Source organism: Ambystoma mexicanum, chromosome 1p, assembly GCF_040938575.1.
Source record: "Ambystoma mexicanum isolate Mex_15411 chromosome 1p, UKY_AmexF1_1, whole genome shotgun sequence".
NCBI lineage: Eukaryota > Metazoa > Chordata > Amphibia > Caudata > Ambystomatidae > Ambystoma > Ambystoma mexicanum.
This window is the reverse complement of record NC_090921.1, coordinates 4,230,278-4,238,793: the sequence shown is the minus strand read 5'-3', so window position 1 is coordinate 4,238,793 and position 8,516 is coordinate 4,230,278. Positions and strand designations below refer to the sequence as shown.

The following is an 8,516-nucleotide window of genomic DNA, read 5'->3' as shown; positions in this document are numbered from 1 at the left end:
AGTCTTGCAATGGTGAGGTGCTCAGCAGTCTCTATGGTGCACTGTGTGGCAGGACATTCAAATGTTAGCCCAAAACGGGCTTTTCAATCAAGCCCATAGCCCAAAGTGCTTTGTGTACTGTTTGAAGCTGAACATTACTTGTACCATACTGAGAAAGAGACGCTTCAGAGAAATGGAGGCGCCTATCCTAACTTACAGCCTTGCTGTGTGCAGACAGCGCTCCTCCCCATGGCTTTAATAAAAGATGAAGTCTTCACCTGGATCCAGGCCTGCGCGATTAGCCTACATATATGGCTTTTGCGCAGCAGGGCACACATCGTCTCTGTGGCGCAATCGGTTAGCGCGTTCGGCTGTTAACCGAAAGGTTGGTGGTTCAAGCCCACCCAGGGACGCAGTTTATTTTGGATTTTGGCAAACGTGAGCCAACTCCCGTTCAAAAAAAAAAAACAACCAACGTGCAGGGTGCACTGCTTAATTCTGAAACCATATGTAAGGTGCTTCCTGTGCTGACATTTCCCTCAAGTCACACATCCATGGCCAGTCTGATTGTCTTTCAATACACGCTTACATGGCCCTATAGTTCTTGTATTCTGATGTGGGAATCTGGCATAGGCGTTTGTCTTTCAAAACCCACTTTCATGGCCCTATATTTCTGGTATTCTGATGTGGGAATCTGGCATAGGCGTTTGTCTTTCAATACCCAGTTTCATGGCCCCATAGTTCTGGTATTCTGATGTGGGAATCAGGCATAGGCGTTGTCTTTCAATATCCACTTTCATGGCCCTATATTTCTGGTAGTCTGTTGTGGGAATCTGGCATAGGCGTTTGTCTTTCAATACCCAGTTTCATGGCCCAATAGTTCTTGTTTTCCGATGTGGGAATCTGGCATAGGCGTTTGTATTTCAATACCCTTTTTCATGGGCCGATAGTTTTGGTATTCTGATGTGGGAATTTGGCATAGGTGTTTGCCTTTCGATACCCGGTTTCATGGCCCTATAGTTAGTATTTTGATGTGGGAATCTGGCATAGGGGTTGATTTTCAATACCCAGTTTCATGGCCCTATATTTCTGGTATTCTGATGTGGGAATCTGGCATAGGCGTTTGTCTTTCAATACCCAGTTTCATGGCCCCATAGTTCTGGTATTCTGATGTGGGAATCTGGCATAGGCGTTGTCTTTCAATATCCACTTTCATGGCCCTATATTTCTGGTAGTCTGTTGTGGGAATCTGGCATAGGCGTTTGTCTTTCAATACCCAGTTTCATGGCCCAATAGTTAGTATTTTGATGTGGGAATCTGGCATAGGCGTTGATTTTCAATACCCAGTTTCATGGCCCTACATTTCTTGTATTCTGATGTGGGAATCTGGCATAGGCGTTTGCCTTTCAATACCCGGTTTCATGGCCCTATAGTTCTTGTATTCTGATGTGGGAATCTGGCATAGGCGTTTTTCTTTCAATACCCGGTTTCATGGCCCTATAGTTCTTGTATTCTGATGTGGGAATCTGGCATAGGCGTTTTTCTTTCAATACCCGATTTTATGGCCCTATAGTTCTAGTATTCTGATGTGGGAATCTGGCAGAGGCGTTGCAGCACTAGTTTGGGAAGGGCACATTTTGCTATTCCATTGCCTGCCCTATATAGCAGCGCTGACAACAGAGGAGTCTCCCTTAACTTTTTTGGGGGTGTCCGGGAGGTCAGGAAGGGTCCCCATTATTATGAGGGATTCATTTTGAGCGCACAACATTGATGATGGCGGATGGCAGCGAACTGGTCACAATATGTGAACCCATTTGTATAGAGTGCAGTTAGTTATGATGTTTCTTTTGATGTTACAGCTCTTTAGAATGTATACATAATCACCACGCACGTAGAGGGATAAACTGCAAATGCAACATGAAAACAATCTACACAACGGGGTGCTTTGTAAAAAGGTAGTTGGGACTCTCTTGCAAAATGCATGTTGAGATTTAAACTGACTTTCTCAGGTTTGCAGATGTCAGAAAAATGAGTAAATCATTCATTTTCATCTCTTTGGTTCGCTGCTGCACATGAATTTTAAGTAGCAGGGACAGTCTTGACGGAAAGAAATATTAGTCACCTAGTAAGAAAGTCAGCTCAGAAGCAGGACACGGTTTATGATTTAAGAGTCCTGCAAGGGAACAGATGTTATCTCGCTCATTGGATTGGTGTCGCTAGAGGGCGTTGGTTTTTTGTTCGGTGGTAATAAAAGTTAGGCCTGAGGCCAGGGTATCTGACAGTTAATTGTCTTTAAAGGTCATCAGTGGCTATATGTTCTGAAGTTGTGGTCGTATGAATTAGTAGGTCTTCAGAAGCGCCAGGAGTATGGGGTATGGGTTAGTTGAGATCCTGTTTATTCAGGCCTTCCTCTATTTGCTCAAATTTATTGTGCGGACCATGTGCAACCACAATGAAAGTTAAAGGCTTTAGGCCAGTTATTGCTAGCAATTAATTATGTTTTCAAGACCAATGTTTAACCATGTACTGATGCCATGGCCTCCTACGGACCAATCCTAAGAAGGTGTGCTCTGATTATGACATGAAGATGACTATCAAGATAAAACTGACCAAGGATAAGTGGAGAATTGGGAGAAGATGGGATTCATTTTAAAAGATTTTGGTCCAATCATATTTTGGGGGTGGATTGTTATAGAACATCTGGGATTATTTTAATTGTTGCAAAAAGGATATAAGATGCCAACTGATGTTGTATTGTTCAAACCTGGGTTAGTTTGGTCCTGCAACACCATCTAACCACTCCCTGAAACTGTGTACAATAAACTTGCTTTATGCACAACCGTGTGCTCACTTCTTAAGTGGTGGGACTGTTTCGGTTAATGTGATTAAAGGCCCATACGCACAGGGGGCTAGAGTATGGTTTTATAAAGCTAATCTTGAGCCTAGCAACACCTCCAAGTGGGTACATAAGTGTTCATAAAATACCCCGGTACAATAACCCCTGCACCTGCAAGTTCCTGCGTGCCCACTATAAATTATGCCTTTGATTTGTGTACTCTGGCCTCCGTAGTGCTGGAAATACATATGCTGTCTCTCTGCCCCCAAGTGACCTGAGGAGAAAATTGAGGAACTAAAGTGATGCATAGGGATCACTGTTGATAAGTTACCTGTGCTGGGAATGAAAACAGGCACCAGTGGTCAAAGTGTATGAAACCAAGTAGTGGAACTATATTCCCTGCTGGCCTGCCCTCTCCCCACAAACCACATTGCCACGTCCCCTTCCACACACAACACAAACCCCCAAACACATGCGCCTGCTGTTTAAGGGAACATTTAGTGCAGTGCAAGTTTCAACTGCTTCCTACACTTTTATTTTAAACCAAAACCATTCCGGAACGGTTCTTTTTAAAATAAAACTATAGACACAGTAGAACCTGATTAAGAAAAGTAGAAGAGCACCGCTCCCGCTCCGTTAGACCACAGCACCTTCATGAGGTGGAGTCCAGGCACAGAATGCAATAATGTGTCAGTATCTCACCAGGAACTGGATGTGTTGCCTGCAGGTTACATATAGATTGCTGTGGCAGGTGCATTAACCCACTAGGCGAACTTATCAGGTTTGAAACCTTGGACTTGCAAGACACACATGCACACAAACACATGCTGCAAAAAACTGGACTTCCTCTGAGGCATCAGGTTGAATGTTGGTGCATTTCGCTTCCTTCATCTAGTATTACTTCCATTAGCCAATGGCAACCATTTTCCACCCCCATGTTGAGGATATTTAGTTTCACAAAGAGAGACTAATCATTGGGGGTGCGAGGCATGTAAAATCGGGCCCAGCATTAAGTCTTTGTCTTCACCCTGGGGCGTATATTGATATGGGCAGAGATGTCTCCTGCCACTTTACCCGGGGACGTCAGTTGGGGGTCGCAACCTCTGAGGTCTCCCTTGCGACATCTGTGTTCTCCCTTGAAACCTCTTGAAAAAAAGTTCTCTTTTTTGTTTTTTTGGGGAGGTTTTGTAATGCAAGCTCCTAGGCTGTGGCCAGCACCATGTAGCTCTTTAATTCTGGAGTGGCTGGCTTTCTTGTTCAGGGCCGTTAAAAAAAAATAAGAAAAATAAGAACAGGAGTGCCAAAAGTCTAACACTTTCAGCACTGACCCTAAATAAGAAAGAATAGGAATACCAAATAATGTGTCTTTCTGGAATGCTATACAATCATTGCTAGACTCATTAAAGGTTTATTTCAGGCACACTTCAGGGGGTGAGTCACTGATTTAGTCTGTTCTTAAACGCCTCAACTCAACCTTTCATCTTTCTGAGGTCGATAAATGAGTACCAACACATGTTGGGTGATATTAGGTGTATATTCTTACTATATAAAGCGCTTAAGCGTAAGTGCTAAATAATAACACATCATTATCATTTGGTCATGGACCTCTGCTTGCATTCACAGTAATTTGGTAATATGGGCCTATACACTCTGATCTTAACAATACATATGGCGATCGATTCTTGTATGAAATGTACATCACATTATGTACATCACACTATAGTGATATTGTAACCATAATTTTCGTGGTGTACAATGCTATATGATGCAACTTCGTGTTTCGTCAACGGGTGAAAGGTTGTGTTCCATCGCTTCCTGCAATATCACTTCAGGGTGGGGTCAAATGACATCACTTCCTGTGATGTCATCAGGGGGTCAAGGGTCGTGTGATGTCATTTCTGCTACCCCTGGCATTTTGGTGAAATGACGTCCCTTTGGGGTTGCTGCCTGTTAATGATTGTTTAAACACTCACTCTCTGCTCTCAAAGCTCTGAGATTTGTTGTGCTCTTGCCTACTCCCCATTCCAAATCGCTTCTACCCCGCCCTACTGAGCATCATTGCGCAGTCATGCCTCCTGCCTGCAACATTTTCAGTTGAGTGGGTGACAGCCCTGTTATCATTTGCCAGATACCTACTCCATTTACAGGAATTCTAATCAATTGCCTTTGCACTCACACATTTGCCGGGCATGGGTATCATTTGCACAGGTAATCAATCAGTTGCCTTTCTTTGGCAAGGACTGCCCAGGTCCCATAGCATTTGCCAGGATCAGAAGCTGGGCACGGCTAAGTGGGGCAGGGATGCTGCTGATAGGATATCCCAGCAGGTCCTTGACCTATTCCAAACATTGAGACCTTGTAGAGGACACCAAGAGGAAAGTTTGGTACACAGCAATTTGTTTGATGTGGGGCCTGCAAAAAAGGGGGGATTCCCAGGGGGTGTCCAAAGTTTAAGTTAACCATGGCGGGCCAGAGGGGTGCTGTGCTGAGATGTTGGGCCCATCTCCTCCCCGCAGGGTGATCCGACTCCCACAATTCAGAAGCCAGAAGACTCCTGAGATGTCAGCACACTGCAAAGTTGGAGTGATGTTATCAATTTGGGACTGGAGGGAAATACCTGTGCTGCCACCATTGGCTAAGAAGAGGAGGACCACGGATAGACTGCCTTCTTGCAGCCCTTTTGCTACAGCACTAGGCCATGTAGTCATTTCAGGAGCCAAATAACTGTTTTTGGCATAAGCTAGAGGAAGTCTTTGCTTATATTGTGCTATTTCTCAGAATTCCACATCGGCTTATTATTTTACAGATTTCATATTCGTCCAATGAGAGTTCTTCATTCATGAAGCTCCAATTTTAAAAGGAAACTTAAAAAAGGTGTGGCCAGTACGGGGATCGAACCCGCGACCTTGAGCTAATCGGCCATTAATACTCGAGATCACAGCAACAGCTACTAACAGCCACTGTCAACAGAACAATGTTGTTAGTACATTCCCATTCAGGCCTTAGCGCCTGCTGTCAGCACATCGGAAGGCAACTTGCAGCCCAGGAGACGCGCCTGACAAGATGGAGCAGGTGACATCTAGGCCATTCTTTGGCATGCACTGGATAAGAGCATTTGCACAAGATGTCGTCTTTGGGCTAGTTACAACCACTTTTGGGAAGGCTTACTGCTGCCACGGACTGCTGCCATTATAGACTCCACGCTCGAGGCTACATTATGAGGGGCAGCTGTCCTGGCCAAGCCTCAATGCCTAATCACTATAGAGTTGCTCCATATATAATACGAGTGCAATTTAGGTATTTTGCACCACAAAGTTATTTGCCACTTGGCTTACTTATGGCAACCTATTCTAAAGTCACTTCCAAGGTGACTCTAAGCAGTGCTTTAAGTGGGATTAGAAATTGAGGGTGGCTCTCGTTAGGGGGTGTGGCCTAGGCATGGGTGTGTTTAGTCCACACCCCCATCAAGAGCCCCCCTCGCCTAAGAAGTGGGGGCTGCTAAAAGAAGCAGAGCTGCGGAGCACTGGCATTATTACATTTAATGCGCACAGCCCCTCCCCGGCTAAGCGGAGCAAAGGTGTGATACCAGTATGCCACAGCTCACACCCAGCAGGCAGCCTTTTCATTCAAGGAGCCACATGCTGCAATGCTTTACCACAGGCTGCTTGAATGAAAGTGATGCCTGCTGCTGATGGCTCTGTACTCTGAAACAGGAGGAGGTCTGAACTGCCCAGCTCGCCTTTTGTTTCCGAGTAGATAGCCATCAGCCACCGTGAGTAGCACAGGGGCTTCATGCTGGGTGATGGCTATTTACTCAGAAACAAAAGGAGGCCTGGCAGTCCAGCCCTCCTCCTGTTTCAGAGTACAGAGCCACCAGGCAGCACGCACTGGACGGTTGCACCTGCTGCTTGCAGGTGACAGCACTTCGGTTTAGAAAAAAAGAAAAGGCAATTGCTTTTTTTCTAAACCATAGTGCTGACACCTGCAGGCAGCTTGTGTAACCGTGCAGCCACTGCACGGGCGGCCTCAGGTGTCAGCATGGCTGGAGCTAGTCGGGGGTGAGCCCCCGGCAGGGCCCCGGCTCAGGAGCCTTTTCTGGAGACTGCCGGGGCTCGGCCCATGCTAGCCCCAGCCCACTTAAAGCTCTGCCTCTAAGTATCAAAGACTGATGATGCTCCTTGAAATGTCTTTTTTCCGGGAAGTCACTTCTGTCCGTGCAATCCATATACAAAGTAGAATGTTTGCATGTATTTTGCCCCAGAGCGCCCGGACAGAGCTCTTATAGATGAGTTTCCTGCATCTGTAATGTTCCTGCAGTTTTATTTTTTTCGTTATGTGTCAAAATACCATCAGTTACTAATGTTACCAAAAAAGTAGATTGGGGCAGAGTGGGTAGTGTGGGGGCTCGAATGAGACCGAATGCAATTGCACCCACTGCATTTAGGGGGAGGAGTAGCAGGACTTTGTTCATGGCTCACCCCCAACCCCACTCTTGAAATGCTGGCTACTCCGTGCTTCTCGGACTGTTATCCGCAATAAGCAAGTGCCCCCCCCCCATCCCAACTTTCATCTTAAAATGGGGCCTCACGGGAGGTGACACATTCTCAGCCCGCCCTGCTGGTAGGAAGGAGGTGTGAGGAGTTAAGCAGCAGCCAGGCCCCCTGCTGCCTTAACACTTCTCAGGGGTTTCAGGTGCCACCAGTGTTTAGGAAGTCATAGATAGCTGTGGAGCTGGAGAGATAAATAAGTCTTGCAATGGTGAGGTGCTCAGCAGTCTCTATGGTGCACTGTGTGGCAGGACATTCAAATGTTAGCCCAAAACGGGCTTTTCAATCAAGCCCATAGCCCAAAGTGCTTTGTGTACTGTTTGAAGCTGAACATTACTTGTACCATACTGAGAAAGAGACGCTTCAGAGAAATGGAGGCGCCTATCCTAACTTACAGCCTTGCTGTGTGCAGACAGCGCTCCTCCCCATGGCTTTAATAAAAGATGAAGTCTTCACCTGGATCCAGGCCTGCGCGATTAGCCTACATATATGGCTTTTGCGCAGCAGGGCACACATCGTCTCTGTGGCGCAATCGGTTAGCGCGTTCGGCTGTTAACCGAAAGGTTGGTGGTTCAAGCCCACCCAGGGACGCAGTTTATTTTGGATTTTGGCAAACGTGAGCCAACTCCCGTTCAAAAAAAAAAAAACAACCAACGTGCAGGGTGCACTGCTTAATTCTGAAACCATATGTAAGGTGCTTCCTGTGCTGACATTTCCCTCAAGTCACACATCCATGGCCAGTCTGATTGTCTTTCAATACACGCTTACATGGCCCTATAGTTCTTGTATTCTGATGTGGGAATCTGGCATAGGCGTTTGTCTTTCAAAACCCACTTTCATGGCCCTATATTTCTGGTATTCTGATGTGGGAATCTGGCATAGGCGTTTGTCTTTCAATACCCAGTTTCATGGCCCCATAGTTCTGGTATTCTGATGTGGGAATCAGGCATAGGCGTTGTCTTTCAATATCCACTTTCATGGCCCTATATTTCTGGTAGTCTGTTGTGGGAATCTGGCATAGGCGTTTGTCTTTCAATACCCAGTTTCATGGCCCAATAGTTCTTGTTTTCCGATGTGGGAATCTGGCATAGGCGTTTGTATTTCAATACCCTTTTTCATGGGCCGATAGTTTTGGTATTCTGATGTGGGAATTT

At 45.9% G+C, this 8,516-nt stretch overlaps 2 non-coding genes across 2 annotated transcripts; both read left to right on the top strand.

The window, feature by feature from the left end:
- Nucleotides 1-318: 318 nt before the first annotated feature.
- On the top strand, nucleotides 319-392 carry TRNAN-GUU (transfer RNA asparagine (anticodon GUU)). The gene has a single exon. It is a non-coding gene; the product is annotated as a tRNA-Asn (tRNA).
- Nucleotides 393-7,879: 7,487 nt separating this feature from the next.
- Nucleotides 7,880-7,953, top strand: TRNAN-GUU (transfer RNA asparagine (anticodon GUU)). Its single transcript has one exon. It is a non-coding gene; the product is annotated as a tRNA-Asn (tRNA).
- Nucleotides 7,954-8,516: the final 563 nt, after the last annotated feature.